We start from the raw sequence: 17,261 nt of genomic DNA, 5'->3' as shown, positions 1-17,261 counted from the left end.
GGGGCATCAAACATCCTCTGGCCCAAGGGCCTCTCCTCTCCCTGATATCCAGCAAGGCCATCCTCTGCCACATATGTGGCTAGTGCCATGGATAGCTCCAGTGTTGTAGTCTTTGGTTGGTGGTACAGTTCCTGGGAGTGCCGGTGTGGGGGGTCTGGCATGTTGACACTGTTGCTCCCTCCATGGAGCTGCAAACCCCCTCAACTCCTTCAGTCCCTTCTCCAACTCCTCCTTTGGAAACCCCCGAGCTCAGTCCAATGGTTGGCTGTGAGCTTCTGCCTCTGTATTTGTCAGGCTCTGGCAGAGCCTCTCAGGAGGAAGCCATATCAGGCTTCCATCAACAAGCACTTCCTGGCATCCACCATAACGTCTAGGTTTGGTGGATGTATATGGGATGGATTCCCAGGTGGCGCAGTCTCTGGATGGCCTTTCCTTCAGTCTCTGCCCCACACTTTGCCTCCATATTTCCTCCTGTGAGTATTCTGTTCACCATTCTAAAAAGCACTGAAGCATCCACATTTTGGTCTTCCTTCTTCTTCGGCTTCATATGGTCTATGAATTGAATCTTGGGTATTCTGAACTTTTGGCCTAATATCCACATTTCAGTGAGTACATACTGTGTTTGTTCCTTTGTGATTGAGTCACCTCACTTAGGATGATATTCTCCAGTTCCATCCATTTGCCTCTGACTTTCATGAAGTCCTTGTTTTTAATAGCAGAGTAATATTCCATTGTGTAAATGTACCACACTTTCTGTATCCATTCCTCTGTTAAGGGGCATCTGGGTTCTTTCCAGCTTCAGGCTACTATAAATAATGCTGCTATGAACATAGTGGTGCATGTGTCCTTATTACATGTTGGAGAGCATATGCCCAGGAGTGGTATATCTGGGTCCTCAGGTAGTACTATATCTAATTTTCTGAGGAACCGCAAGACTGATTTCCAGAGTGGTTGTACCAGCATGCCATCCCACCAGCAATAGAGGAGTGTTTTCTTTCTCTACATTCAGGTCAGCATCTGCTGTCACCTGAGTTTTTGATCTTAGCCATTCTGACTAGTGTGTGAGGTGAAATCTCAGGGTTGTTTTGATTTTCATTTCTCTGATGACTAAGGATGTTGAACATTTCTTTAGGTGCTTCACAGCAATTTGGTATTCCTCAGTTGAGAATTCTTTGTTTATCTCTGTTCCCCATTTTTTAATACAGTTTTTTGGTTCTCTGGAGTCTAACTTCTTGGGTTCTTTGTTTATATTGGATATCTGCCCTCTATCGGAAGTAGGATTGATAAAGACCTTTTCCCAGTCTGTAGGTTGCCCTTTTGTCCTATTGACAGTGTCCTTTGTCTTACAGAAATTTTGCAAATTTATGAGGTTCCATTTGTCAGTTCTTGATCTTAGAGCATAAGCCATTGGTGTTCTGTTCAGGAACTTTCCCCCTGTGTCCATGTGTTTGAGACATTTCCCCATTTTCTCTTCTATTAGATTCAGTGATTTTGGTTTTATGTGGAGGTCCTTGATCCACTTGGACTTGACCTTTGTACACGGAGATAAGAATGGATTGATTTGCATTCTTCCACATGCTAATGGCCAGATGACCCAGTACCATTTGCTGGAAATGCTAACTTTTTCCCACTGGTCAGTTTTAGCTCCTTTTTCAAAGATCAAGTGACTCTAGGTGTGTGGGTTCATTTCAGGGTCTTCAATTCTATTCCATTTATCAATGTGTCTGTCTCTGTACCAATACCATGTAGTTGTATTTTTTATCACTATTGCTCTGTAGTAGAGCTTGAGGTCAGCGAGGCTGATTCCCCCAGAAGTTCTTTGACTAATGATTGATGTGGAAAGGCTCAGCACACTGTTGGGGATGCAGCCCTCCCCAACCCCTGTGGTCCTGGTATGAATAAGAAAGCAAACTGACCAAGCCAGGAGGATCTTACTGGCTTCATTCAGTTATGCTGTACTCTTCCAGATTCTCTGTTCCAGTTCTTTCTTGCAGGTTACTGATCTCACACAGGCTCAGTCATAATTATCCTAGCTGTTTGTGTGAGGTGTGTATGGGAAGTTTTGCCCTAGTTCCTCTTAGGAATGTGGTCCTCTAATGTAAATATCCTATCTGCTTCCTATCTAAGTCTGTTTGGGAATGCATACCTATCTCTAACATTGTCCATATGCCTATTCAAGATCACTCAAGGAACTTGTTTGTTGTGTTAATGTTAGAAACTCTATCCTAACTATTTAAGAAAGCCTAATCAGCAAAAAGTATCAAACTCTTAGAGATTTTTTTTTATAACATACAAGGTACTGTCAAGCAGAATTGTTTAGTTTGCATTTCTTTTATTTCACTTCCCATTTGCTAGGGATTGAATGTTTGTGTCCCAAATCTACATGCTTAGGCCCCAATTTCCAGTGCAATGGACTTTTGAGAGGCAATGAGTTCATGATGTGGGGGTTCTCATGACTGAGAGAATTCTCTTTATAAGGAGAGGCCTAGGAGCCTCTCAGTTATTATTTTTTTTTTTACCACAAGGGAGTCTAAAATGAAGATGACTGTCTATAAACAGAAGAGGGATTTCACCAGGACAGGACTTCCAAATCTCCAGAACTGCTAGAAATAAATAAATGCCTGTAGACTAAGCTTATAACACTTTGCTAGAACAGACCAGATAGACTAGGGGACCATCTCAAAATTTCCATCACAACTGAGAAGTATAGCAAGACAAGCACAAATAATGCACAGGTAGTTAATTACCAGTTTTTTTTTCCTGTATAATTTCTATGTGTGGCAGTTGTCAGGGAAACAGTTTTTTCTTGCTGCTCCCCAATAAGATGTTCTGTGTTCTTAAGAATCCTACCACAGAGGAAAGTGGTTCTAACCAGCATGATGATGCCCATAAGTAGTAATACACTTTGCCCAGGAATCTAGTTATATTTCCCTGGTTGTTTACTCATCAAAGATCATTTTATATCTCAAAGTACCAGTCTTTTGGACCAATTAATATGCGTTACAGACAGAACCAGAATTTAATATTTTATATATAAAGGGTATTTCTTCACGAGTTATTTTTATTCAAAGTTTTATAATTATATAAAACACATATGCATATTTATCATACATTTTCAGCTACCAAACTACTTAATAGTATTGTCATTTGCATACATTTGTCTAGCTAGCTAACTGTTTTTACACTCGCTCCAAAGGCCTTATCACAAGGTATTAAAGAACATAGAAGCCGAAGATCTGGGTTCCAGCTAACAGTATCCTGGCACCTCTAGGATACTCTTAGTAATATTTCATATACTGTTCTTTAAAAATTGCACTCAAAGGAAAATAAATATAGGATTTTGTGGTTGGCAAAGAATGTTAAAAAAATGTTCCCTTGTATTTCATGAAGGAAAAGCTATGGCTATGTGAAAATACTGTTTTTTCAACCCATAATTTTCCTGTTATATTCTTATTTCTTTTTGTATGAGGAGTGTATGGGTTTAACACTGCTAATCTAAAAGAGCTGTAAGGAAATATTGAAGAAGAATGGTGACTCTGAATTTTTATTAGTTACTATTCTTTATTCAGTGTATCCAAAGACACTGTTTCTCACCACTGTTATCCATGTGTATCATTCTAACAAACACCCACTGTTCCCAGTACCTTGCTTGACCTAGTTCACTCATGCTGACTGTGTTTTTGAAGTATGAATTAGTACATTCCTCACATGTAGGCTTTTCCTTGGTCTCCCTATTTTAAGACCACAACCTCTGTCTTGTCCCCAGAGAGCAAACATGAAATCTTGTTCTTTGACATTTCCTATTGTTGGAGATCATGATGCTGGAGACAAAGGCATTCAATACATGCCTAAACAACAAATAATAGCACAATACTTCTTTATCACCAAAATTCAGAGTCAACAGTAATCACCACTTAATACGTCATACCTGACATGCTCTGTGAATGTTCCACTGGTAGGGAGAGAGCCTTAGGACTATGTCATGTGCCATTGTCTAGTTTAACCATACCCCAATTCTAATTTTAAATAAAATATTTTATTCCCTCTGCTGATGTCAACACCTAACAATATTGAACCTTTACATCAGGGAGACAAGAGACAGCCTCAGAGGACAGTTTATTTTAGATAATGAACTCAGCAATGTATGCTCATCACTTCTTGGGTTTTCTGAAGACTCATTCCCAGATATTGTCACATGATTATAGTTCAGGAGTTGAAGGGGGCAGAGTTAGGCATCTGTTTTATTCACCTTTGTCTCAGAGAAGAACAAAAGCTATTATTTCTTTGATATTTTTGAAAGAAACTTGAAGGTTTCTTCTTTTACATTAGACCCATCATTTGTGCTGCTATCTGTGCAGAATATTGGCTTCTAGATACAAAATCAAATCTATCAAATTAAAAAAAAAATTACACATGCCTACTCAGGGTACAGAAACACAAACACACTTCCCTGGTAGTGTTTGCAAACATTTTAGTACATCTAAGGGGTTGGCAAAGTTCTCTAGGGTGCTGATCAGTTAGAGAATTACAGGACAGTAGAGATGGTTGTGTTTCACCCCTTAACACACAGAATAATCACCCTCCCTCCACCAAAATATATCTGGGGAGAAGTAGGAAGATTTGTATATAAATATATTCCAAAGAGCTCTGGAATTATCCACATGACTTATTGCAGTATAAGTCATGTGGAAGAATAAAGAGTCTCACTACTAAGTGCAAATTATGCTTATGTAGTTGAGAAGCATGTTTTTGTACTCCGTGTGTCCACAGATCTGTGGGTGGGTTGTTAGGATGTATCAGTGAGTGCCCTAGTCAGATGCCTTTGCTTTGTCATCTCAGCTCAACTCTGCCCCATCTCTACCCTGCTCTCTGCCAGCACTCTGTAGGTCTAGACTACATCAACAGGGCTCCATGGCCTCTTGCTCCCAATTGTGTTTGACCCATGGAGAACAGCTTCAGAAGATCAGTGACAGAAGAAGCAAAGGCAGGGTCATTATGCCACTGGCTATCTATCTCTTTACAGCTTGAGAGTATGTCCTGATCATCTCTTCCCAGGATGTAAGTCTGGGGCAACTTACTAGCCCCTTTCTAATTCTGTGACCCATTCTCTCTCCTCAACCCTCACGCTAAGGCAAAAACAATTTGGCTGCTAGGAGTTACAAGGTATTGTACTCTCCTTTGTGATTCCCCTATGCCAACTCTGCAAATAAATCCTTCCCAATTATCTTCAAATATCTAGCATATTTGTATTTTTCAGGGACACCTAGAAGACAGTATATATTGAGGCACATCAAGCCACAAGATGAGCACAGCATCTGGAAGCTAAGTTCCAGGTGGGGAGTAGCAGGGAAGATTATTCGGTTTTTTCTAAATTTTTTCTACCTCCATCATAGTTCCTCTGCTGTGTGTGCATGCAGAGAAACGGTAGGATATTAAGCCAAGCAAATGGGACTAAGTTTCCTACTGCAGCACCATTTCAGCAAACTTCAAAAACTGAGCCTGTGAAGTCGCTGGTTGATTGAAGTTCTTGTAAAGATATACTTCCTCCAGCTTTACTTTTAGGAAAGTAAGGATTCTTTTCTTTGGGAACGTATTTTCCCAAATCCCTTTGCAAAGATTTACTTATTTATTATTTGTGTGTGTGTGTGTGTGTGTGTGTGTGTGTGTGTGTGTGTGTGTATGTGTGTGTGTGTGTGTGAGAGAGAGAGAGAGAGAGAGAGTGAGAGAGAGAATGTGTGTCTTGTTACGTTTATATGCAGCACATGCATGCACATGCCCACAGAGGCAAAATGGTTTCAGATTCCCTGAAACTGGAGTTATGGTGGTTAACATCACAAGCAAGAATTGAAAAAGATCATCTTGTTCAGTTATCATGTTCAGATAGGACCATATATGTTTCATCAAACTCTACGCAGTCTAGCAGATCCTTAGGGAAATGGCAAAATAGTAGTCTGTAAGACTTATTATGAAGGTCCGCATAAAGAGAGAGATCAAGAGTTAATAGTTATTTTTGTAACTTAGGCTGTATAAGTGGTAATTCTGGGATAGAACAGATCAACATTTAATCTCTAAGAGAATGTTTTTCTTCCTGTCTCGCCTATCCAGCATTGGAATTCAGGAACTAGACACCTGCCTCCTATTTAAAAATATGTATATTGTGTCTAGGCTGATGAGAAAATATCCTGGGAGGAATTTCTAAAACTAGTACACAGTTATTATGTTGTTTCTTTGCTCCTATACATAGATTATGCTGGGTACACTTTGTCACACTGTATATCCAATGTTTATACAAATATACATGTGATTCCCACGACTAAAAAACATGTTTTCTAAAGAAGTAATTTTTTTTAAAAAAATTCTATGTGTGCATCTAGAGATCTGGAGTCCAGACATGATTGTGCCACAAAATACCTACCTGTCCCTTGGTGTTTTGTCACCTGTCAGGAATGTCTTTTCTTACACTCTAAGCTTTGTTGCCCTTATGAGGGGTGGAAGTAGATAACAGCTACTGTTCTCTTCAATTAGGACAAAACTCTCATATTTGAACATGAGAAGATAGAAGGTTCCAGTTATACTAAATTCTGCTAAAGTATATGTCTCCATATATACTTATAACTGCACAGTTAGTCACGATACCAAGGATTGGGGAAATTGCATGGAGCCCTGAGTTTAAACCATAGCACTTCAAAGCGAGGCAGGAAAAATTCTACAGAATAACTCCAAAGCCAGATGGCTTACTACAATGTTGTAGTTTGAATGGGAATTGTCCGTCATAGGCTCATGTGTTTAAACACTTAGGTCCCAAATGGTGGTACCCTTTGAGGGGCTGCAGAACCATGGAGAGGAGAAGCCTACCAGCAGGAAGTAGATCGCATTCCCTGTTCTTTAACAATGTGACAAGCTACAAGCTGTCTGGACACCATAGCCAGAACCATGGAACTAGTTCATCAGTGAGAATAGTCTTTGCCCTGACTTGCTTCTATCTAGTATTTTGTTGCAGCAATTACAAAAAGCACAAATAGGGACTATTCGTATTTTCTTCTTGTCAAGGGATCTGAGAATTGGTCTCAGTTTCAAAATTCAAGTTGGGTTCAGATTTGCTCATTTTTTTTCCATTCTGGGGCCACAATTACTCTGACATGTTGCTCTTTACTCAGATGGCTGAAATTGAAAAATCAAGGGAGTAGAAAAATGAAGGACATCTTTGGCCTCAATACTGGTATCTTTTTATTTCCACCTACATTCCCTTGGTGAAAGCAAACATTATGACAAAAAAACAACAACAAAAACAAACAAACAAACAAACAAAAAACAAGTTAACAGTTCAGTAGTCCATAATCTGCTGACTTTCCTGAGATGCACTGCAAAGACACATGAGAAAGAATGTGGCCATCTAAGTCTATTATATGAAGGGAATCAAAAAGTAGTTCACTTTTCTCTCCCATTGGCTATGAGGCTCACCTGGTGGTGTCTAAGCCTTTTAGTCTGTCTGGTCCTCACAGACAGTATTCACCCATACATTATTCATGGATTCTACCAGCCAACCAGATTTCTATCTCTTTGAAATGAAGCTACTGGTTCTTTGGAAGGAAGACCTTGCCATTGGCCAGCCACCCAGGACAAAGCTGAATTAGAATCAGTAGTTTGAGTGTACTCAACACAAGAGTGAGGTGTGTACTTCTAGAGAACCCACCTACATTCAGGACAACATAAGAGCTAAATTCAGAGGGCAGACACAATTTATTCATCCTCACTTAGCCCCAAATGATTCCCCAGTAAAAGGGATTTCTCATTTCTTCTCAACAGTTCTGACTTAAGACATACAACAGAAAACTTTGAAAGTTTGCTGCAATTGAAAGTCCAGAAGGGCAAGAACATTTTGTCACTGCCAAACTGTTGTTCATAGTTAACACTAACAGAAATTTTGAGTTTCATCTATTACTCAAAATCTATCAGGTTCTCTTGAACTATGACATTAATTCTCACTTTTGTGAAGATGTGCATTTAAGTTGGTGTCAGGAAAAGCACCAAGTTACCTTTCTCAGAGTTACCAGATCCCTCCTGGGATCTCTTCCCAGCTCCCATTTTGACCTCTAAAATTTGCAAGTATTAATGGAAATGTTGGCACCATCTGAACTCAAGCTGTGGCCTGTACCAAGGGGCCTTGTGTCTGTGATTTTTACTTTTTTTTTTTTACATGTAATCTGCCAACACATATACCCATAATGTAAACTTACTGGGTTTGGGTTTATAAATTGGGTGTTCTTGGCAACTCTGAGACCTGCAGGGAAATCACTCTGTCATTAACAACTCAGTTTATTTCATGAGCCATTAGTGAAAGAGAGGTGGTGGGGGTCGAGAGATGTAGCTCAACTTCTATTTTTCTTATGAGCTTCAGCCTAAGAACGATACCTCCTTCAGAGGCCTAGACCTCCCTTCCATAGACAGTCACTCACCAAGACTGTGAGAAAGCATCATGGGTTGTTTCCAGGCTGACTGGCAGCTATGACTTCATTCAGCTGCCTGCCTCACTGTCAGGCCAAACAGCTCCAGTCAGAGGAACTGAGCAGCCAGAGTCAGGGAATAAGGCCCACAAACAAGCAGCTGGCCAGCAGCCAACCTGGTCATCTCTCAAGAGTGAATCAAACTAAAGTTCTGCCTGGAAAAGAGGCTATCTTCAAAGGCCATGAAAGGAGCTCAAGCATGAAATAAGACTTGGAGAGAGACAGGATTCTGTTTATGCAGTTGCTTTAATTAATATCCTTTCTGGAAGCCATTCTAAGAGTTTGTTGATATTTTTTATGTTAGAAGGTGAAATAAAAGAAAAATAGCTTTCCCTTTCAATAGGAAATGCACAGTAAAATCAAGAAGTGTACAAAGTTAGCCATTATTCTAAGAATGAATTCTAACATTTTCTGATTCTAGCAGTGAGCACTATGGGGGAACACCATACCACATTCTACACAGACTGCCCTGTTCTTATTGAGGAGTTGAGCCTTTTGAATTTATTTGTTTACATCTTAGAATCCCTGACTACATACAAATCTTAAGCTTTTTAGAGACTTATTAGCACAATGTTCTTCATAGGCAGAAGATAGTACAAAGAAGTGTCATTTTTTTTTCCTTTGATCGGGTCACACGAGTGACTCTACATTCATTATCTACTACTGTGTAACAAATTACTACACAACTGTCTTAAAACAACAAAATGTATTAGCTTACAGTTTCTGGGGATCAGAAATCTTGACAGGTGTTGTTGAATCCTCTGACTTGAGTATTTCATGAGGCTGACATCAAAATGATATCTGGGCTGTAGTTTCATGTGAAGGCTTGATTGTAACACAGTCCTCTTCTAAACATTTTTACATGACTGCTAGCAGAATGTAAGCCCTCATAGGTTCTTGGATCCAGGGTTTCCAGTAATTGTTAGCTCTTAGATGCAAGCCCCAAAGGGCAGTTTCTAACATTGCAGTTTGCCTATTCCATAACAAAGACTCCAAGAGAGGGAGAAAGCCTCTATGGGGGAACCACAAATAAACAAGAGGTTGGTCTTTTGTGGCCTAATCTCTGAAGTAAAGTCTTGTTGACTTTTGTTATAGTCTGATCATTAGTGGACCACCACTAAGTTCTTTCCCACTCAAGGAAGTGAATGATATAGGCAAGGACCACTGTGGGCATCTGAAAGGCTGGCCAACACAGATGTCTTGGGTATTTAATATAGTTTGAGGTAAAAAAAATTCTTTACATAAATCTACTAGAACTTGGAACATAAGCATATGCTATTCCGATTGAAGTAGACAACTTTAAGGTTCTAACTATTCCGACAATGTCACCCTTGCTCAAACCAGTTTTCAAATCATTTTGAAAAATTCTTCTGGCCTTATACCAATGCATATAAGTAACCAATTGGATTCAGTGGGTTATGAAAGAAGACAAGTAATTGGAACAGAGAATGCAGCAATTGGGGGGGGGCTCTCTGAGAGGAGTTGGAAGAGGCATAGAGGTTAATATGATGAAAATATAGTGCATATATGTATAAAATTATCAAAGAATGAATTTAATTTTTTCTTTTTCCATGTCATTTGCAGTGCTTGTGATATATTCTTTTTACTCAACTTCCTCTGCACTCAAAATTATTATGGTGCTTTAAAAAAATTCATTGAAGGTAAATTGGAATAACAGAAAGAGTTAAGAGCCATTCAGGTAAGTAAGATTAGTGATCATGGTTGATAAACTACTCTTAATCTTAGCTTTTGTAAACGTCCAATAGAAACATTGCTTTCTTTATATGGCTCATAAATTGGCCTAGAAGTCAGTGACTAAAACGGATTATTTTGACTTAATTTTCGTTTGGACGCTTAGAATCTGATACTCATCTGAAAGTTTCAGCCTACACCCTTCATCACCATGGCTTACATGTTTATGCATTTTCCTCTGCAAATGATTTGCAGGGCAGATATAAAACATAGGCCACACTGAGACAGAAAGGAATACTGGAGATACCCAGAGGCCTCCAAATCTGGCCTGCAAAAATTCTACTCCCCCTGAGGAACAGACAGTGTACTTTTACAGCACCACAGACTGGGATTATTATCTCTATATACATCTAAAACCTAATTTGTGTCTGCTGTTGAATCTGCATGAGGTTGGCAGGCCACCCCTGCCCCCAAAGACCTCTTTAGGACTGAGAGGAATCTGAGAATACTAACAGCTACCACCTTTAATCTGGCAGGGAGGATATGGGCAGAAATAATTCCATCCCAGAGGTTTACTTCTGAAGGTCACATTCCAACCCCCCTCCAACCAGCCTTTAGCCTTCAGGTTTGTGAAGTACTTGTAAGTAGAATGATTCCTAGTTGTTAAAAAAGTGGTTCTGAGTTGTGATCTCTATTCAAACAGCAGAACTCAGATGTCTTTCTTTTTCCTTGATGATTTTGAGACAGACTTTTGCTGTATAGGATAAACTGGTCTGAAACTTGTGCTGAACCTCCAGTCTAAGCCATATCAGTCATCATACCTGGGTAAAACTGTAAGTCTGTTTGGGAGGGGGTTATTTGCTTGTTTGTTTGGTGCCATCATGTAGCTTAAAGTAGAGCTTTGTGAGAAACAGCTCAGTGGTACAGAACCTTGCCCTGAATTTTAATTTCTAGCAAGTTCCATACTCCCTCCAGGGATAGTCTGGGTTTTTCACTGACCTTTCAATAGGTGGTAAATGACCTTAACTTTATGTTCCCATTCCTTTGGCCATTTTCCCCAGCACTATACGTCATTCGCTTTCCTCCAACTTAAATATTAAAACTGCTAACCATAATGCTGGCCCTCCTAGATTGAGAATGACATGATTGCTCTATATTGAAGAAAGCTTTTTAAAGCTTAGAAGTAGGACTGTCTGTGTTCATGGCAAGAAGCTTCTAAGTACCCTATGCAACTGCCTTCGTGAAAGTAAAATAATAGGATCATCTTCTTCAGCAAGTCTTGTTTCTAGATTTCCTCCTGTACCATGTCACTGTAAGGGCAAGCTCTTCTGCACTTCATGGACCAAAATCTCATTTCTTAGTGGTAAACCTTCATATTGGTGACCTCTAAATGAACTGCATCTCCCTATGCTTATGCCCCTGTGTAACGCCATCCCACAAAGACTAAGAATTTACCTGAACTGCTTTGGCCAATAGGATCCAAGTATAATATATTGCAAGCAGAGGACTAAATGCCTATCACTGAAAATATTATTTTAGAATTTATGAGAAGCCATAGCCATGTTGTAAGGAAACTAGCATTCATTAATGAAGTCTGAGAAGCCACATTCGCTTCCCTTTGCCATTGACTGTTGATGTGATATGACTATCTGCTTGAATTCTGCCTTGCCTTCCCAAAATAATGGACAGTAACAATGTTTCTTTTTGTTGGAATATTCTACCCAGTGACAAATGAAACTAGAATAAATATTGTTAAGTGTTTTTCCATTCAGAACATCTTTCTGCTATAGACATTATTATATGGTCCTGGGTATATGGTAGTCTTAGCTTGCTTTTTATAGCTGTGACAAATACCAATGACCAAAAACAACTTCAAGAGGAATGGGTTTATTCAGCTTACAATTTTAGTTTATCATGAAGGGAAGTCAGTGTAGGAACCCAAGGCACACGTTTCGAGGCAGGAACTGAAGGAGAGACTGTAGAGGAGCACTGATTAACTGCTGGCTTGCTCTTCATGACGCGCTCACCTGCTTTCATATATACCCCATGACCACCTGCCTAGGAATGCCATCACTCACCGTCAATCATCATTCAAGAAAATACCCCTAAGTCTGGCCCACAGACCAATCTGGTAGAGGCATTTTCTCAATGGAGGTTTCTTTTTCCTAGATGTCAAGTTGATAACAACAAAACAAAACACACCCTAGCTAATACAACAGGTAAGCAAAATAGGTATAAGTTTACTACAAATAATTCATAGTCTATTTTAATACAATATAAATAATATATTATATATACATATAGTTTTGTTATTAAATATGCAACCAAGTTTGCATACTAATGAAAGGATGTGCTTGTCTATTTCTACCCAAAGAATTAAATATTGGGACTAGAGATTTAGCTGAGTGGGTAATGTGCTTACTGAGGATCTGAGTTTGATCCCCAGAACTCATGTAAAAAGCCAGGCATGGTCAAACAGGCTTGTAATACCAACATTGGAAAGAATAAGAGGGAGAGATGAACCAATCTAGCTGAATTAATGAGCCTCAGATTCCAGTGGAAGACCCGGTCTTAAAGATCAAAGAGAAACACACACACACAGAGCATACAAAGAATTAAATTTTGTCTGAGTAGAGCACCTCCAAAGATTGTTTTTAGAGTTAATTAATAATTTGTTTTTTTCTTGTCAGTGTTGAAAACACTACTTTACATTCAATATATATTGCAAAATGATAGAAGTCTGTTTAGGGCTACTTCAGAAATTCAGTCCTAATCTAGTGCTAACCTTTATTTAACTGTTTTACTGAAACTCAACTCAGCAATTCAAAGAACAAATGTTGAAATCAAACATTTTAACATATTACAATCCAAACATATACTAATTTGGCACTTACAGGCTCACAAATGATGTTAGAAAAATATTTAAACTCTTTTTTTTCTGTAATTCAGCCTTTAAAGAACACAAAGGTTTGTACATATGGTTAAACATATCCAGCTAATCCAAATGGAGGAATTAGGGAAAGGACTGAAGGAGCTGATGGGGTTTGCAACCCAATAGGGAGAATAACAGTATCAACCAATCAGACCTCCCAGAGTTCCCAGGGTCTAAACCACCAACCAAAGAATATACATGGAGGGACCCATGGCTCCAGCTGCATGTATAGCAGAGGGTGGCCTTGTTGGGCATCAATGGGAGGAGAGGCCCTTGGTTCTGTGAAGGCTCTATGCTGCAGTGTAGGGGAATCCCAGGGTGAGAAGGCAGGATTTGGATAGGTGGGGGAGCACCCTCATAAAGCAGAAGGAGGGGGGATAGTATAGGGGGTTTGCAGAGAGGAAACCAGAAAACGGAATAACATTTGAAATGTAAATAAATAAAATATCCAATTGTCTTAGTCAGGGTTTATATTCCTGCACAAACATCATGACCAAGAAGCAAGTTGGGGAGAAAAGAGTTTATTCAGCTTACAGTTCCAAATTGCTGTTTATCACAAAAGGAGGTCAGGACTGGAACTCAAGCAGGTCAGGAAGCAGGAGCTGATGCAGAGGCCATGGAGGGATGTTTCTTACTGGCTTGCTTCCCCTGGCTTGCTCAGCCTGCTCTCTTATAGAACCCAAGACTACCAGCCCAGAGGTGGTACCACCCACAAGGGGCCCTCCCCCATTGATCACTAATTGAGAAAATGCCCCACAGCTGGATCTCATGGAGGCATTTCCCCAACTGAAGCTCCTTTCTCTGTGATAACTCCAGCCTGTGCCAAGTTGACACACAAACCCAGCAAGTATACCAATATAAGAAAAAAAAAAGAAAAGAAATCTGAGTTGAAGTGTTTTAGGGAGCATTCACTGGCATTGTAGGACTTGAGGACATGGGAAGTGCAAAATATACAGGTTGTGTGTTCAGAAACAAAGTTGTGGTGTGGTTACATGATACAACATGGGAAGTGCTTCCAGAAATACACAGATTCACTAGACATTTGATTATTTTGGTCTTTGTATGTTCAGAAACTATTTATGGTTGTCGGATTTTTCATCATCTCCACATTCATTTATATCACCCTTGACAAGGTCACAACCCACTGTTTAAGAAGCTATAACTCAGAGAGCAAGATGGCTCAGCCAGTAAAAGTACTTGCCACAAAACCTAAGAATATGTGTGTGATACCCTGAATCTAAATGGTAAAAGAAGGTAACTAATTCCCACAAGTTGTCTTCTGACTTCCAGATGTGTTCTATCATACCTGCATACCCACACTCAAATGCACACCAAAATATATACACACAGACACTATAATAGTAATAGCAATGAAGTTTTTAAAAGAAAGTAGCTATAGCCTAAGGGAAGACAGGCAAATCTGTGTTGGGTTCCTGGCTCAACCAGGTTTCTAGCTGAATGCAGCCATATGCATGATGATACAGAGAAAGTGGTCCAGTAGAGCCTGTCGACGCAGAAAACAATAAGAACATAACTAATTATTGTTTTCACACTGAATTTGGAATGAATTGTTTCTTTTTGGTGGGAATACTGGGGATGGAACTCCTGCCCCCCTACTTGATGTTGATAGTCTACATTGAGAGCTTACTGTCTGGTTGCAGGGAATGGATAGACAGATGATGTTTGGATGGATGCCCTTATGTTGTTTCATTTTGGCCAATACTGGATGCCGTATTTCAAATTGTAAATTAAAGGTGAGTTCACTTTGAGAAAAGTTCATTCTTATTGAAGAATAATGAAAAGAGGGGATCATTTTGATGCACCATCTAGGATTGCTCCCTGGGAAGCTGCACAAAAAAGCTCCTTCATTCTTCAGGCCATTCCTTACTTGAACAAGCTTTTATTTCCCTTAGTATTCATGTTCAGTTTTTGTACATCTTTAGTATTTTTTATAGTGCTGTGAATTGATTCAGGATCAATTAAGCTGAGCTATGCTTCTGGCTCAATTTAGTGTTTTCTATCATCTTAAAGAAGTTCTCAACCTGTCATGACCCCTTAGGCAAACCTCTTTCTTCAAAAATATTTACATTGTGATTTTTAACAGTAGCAAAATTACATTTGTGGCAGAGTAACTAAAATAATTTTATGGGTGAAGTCATCACAACATGAGGAAGCGTATTAAAGGGTCACAGCATTAGGAAGGTGGAGAGCCACTGAGTTAGAAGATGCTTTCTGCTATTTCTTAGTTTGCTCTTCTGGTTCCCTGTTTCTCCTTTCTCCTTCCTTCTCACTGCCCCAAAGCTGAACTCCATGGCACTTAGCACTTGAGCTCATCCCCTGTCTAGATTTTGCTTTGCTTAGGCAATGTGAAGCCCTCACAGGAGGTCAAAGGTTGTAAGACAGAAGCCAGGAAGTATATCCCACACCCACCTACTCTATCTCCCCATAAGCCTTGAGTAACCCTTCAATCCATGTTATGTCTCTCTGTCTCTACTTTTTGTCCCAGTCCCTGTCTCACTCCTCTCTCTCTCTCTCTCTCTCTCTCTCTCTCTCTCTCTCTCTCTCTCTCTCTCTCCTCTCTCTCTTCTAGTACCAGTGCCCTCCCTGCCTCAACTCTTTTAAAGCACCAGGGAAGAAAGTGATGGCTGCTTACTCACCTTAGTCCCCTGGGGTCCATCACCAACCATACTGTTTCTAATAGTTGTGTCCACAATTCTAGAAAGGGTCTATTTCTGTTCCAATTTATAAACAAATACACACATAACTGTTAATACTATCTTCTCACCCACACAAAGGCAAGAGTCACTTGCTGATTTGGGTTCATTCTATCCACAAACAAAAACAAACAAACAAACAAAAAACCAAACATAATTAAAAGAATTTAGAAGAATTAAAATAGCCACATCGCTGTATGTCAAGGGATAAAGGTGTGCCTATCTCTGGGATAGAATACCTAGAAGCGTATGCCATGTGGAAGCATTTATAGAAGATACACAATGTAGATGGCTGAATTCTAGTTGTTTGGAGGAGTCTGCCCTTCTAACAAGCCAATGTGGCCTTGGAATAGTATTTCTGGGCCAGCAATGGCAGGGTGTTAGAGGGGCCTAGGGTCCTTAGGAGCCTTGAGACGTTGGGGCAGTGGTCATGATACCCATGTAACAGTAGTCATATTAATATCATGAGAGACTTTTCAAGTGTCTAAGTGGGATGGACCTTCAACAATTGATAGAATGTGGAGGACAGCTGGCACAATAGAAGATGCTGGGCCCTTTGCCAATATGCCTCTCAAGCTCTCAAGTCACTTTCAATTTTATTTGACAAAGAAATGTGGCGAGATTTAGTTACTTGATGATTAGAGAACCACTTTGAACTGATATTGTTTCCCACTTGGAAACATTCATAATTTTACTTTAAAATTTCTTGCACATGAAACAAGATTCTGCCAACATACCAGAAATAATCTAGATTCTCCTGCAAGTCATAAGCTAATCTAGTCTACGAGGGTATAACTCATATTCTCAGTTAAAAATCAATGATATTATCAAGTCCAGCCATAATTGGGTCACAGAACAGAAGACAAGTTTAAAGTGCTAGAAATTCTGGTTTTTTTTCTTTCTGTGCTTTTCATTTGTAATAAACATAGTCACAGAATAGAGAACTTGAACATGCATGATAAAATGCTGAGGTAACTGAGAAAACTAATAGTTCTGCTGTATTATTTTTCACTCTCTACAAAGAAATGAAGAAACTGTCTAAAAACAAAATATTTTCAATAGAGTTATTTTAAAATATGTCTCTAAAGATAAGTTCACATCCTACCAATGTATGCCATTGTAGAAATATGAGTCAGACAATCTATTACGAAACTGACCAACTCAGGAGACAGGAGGTGTTGGCGAAGATGTGGAGAAAGAGGAACACTCCTCCACTGCTGGTGGGATTACAAGATGGTACAACCACTTTGGAAATCAGTCTGGCGGTTCCTAAGAAAACTGGACATGACACTTCCAGTGGACCCTGCTATACCACTCCTGGGCATATACCCAAAGGATTCCCCAGCATGCTATAAGGACACATGCTCCACTATGTTCATAGCAGCCCTATTTGTAATAGCCAGAAGCTGGAAAGCATCC

Source organism: Apodemus sylvaticus, chromosome X, assembly GCF_947179515.1.
Source record: "Apodemus sylvaticus chromosome X, mApoSyl1.1, whole genome shotgun sequence".
Taxonomy (NCBI): Eukaryota; Metazoa; Chordata; class Mammalia; order Rodentia; family Muridae; genus Apodemus; species Apodemus sylvaticus.
Note: the sequence above shows the minus strand (reverse complement) of the source record.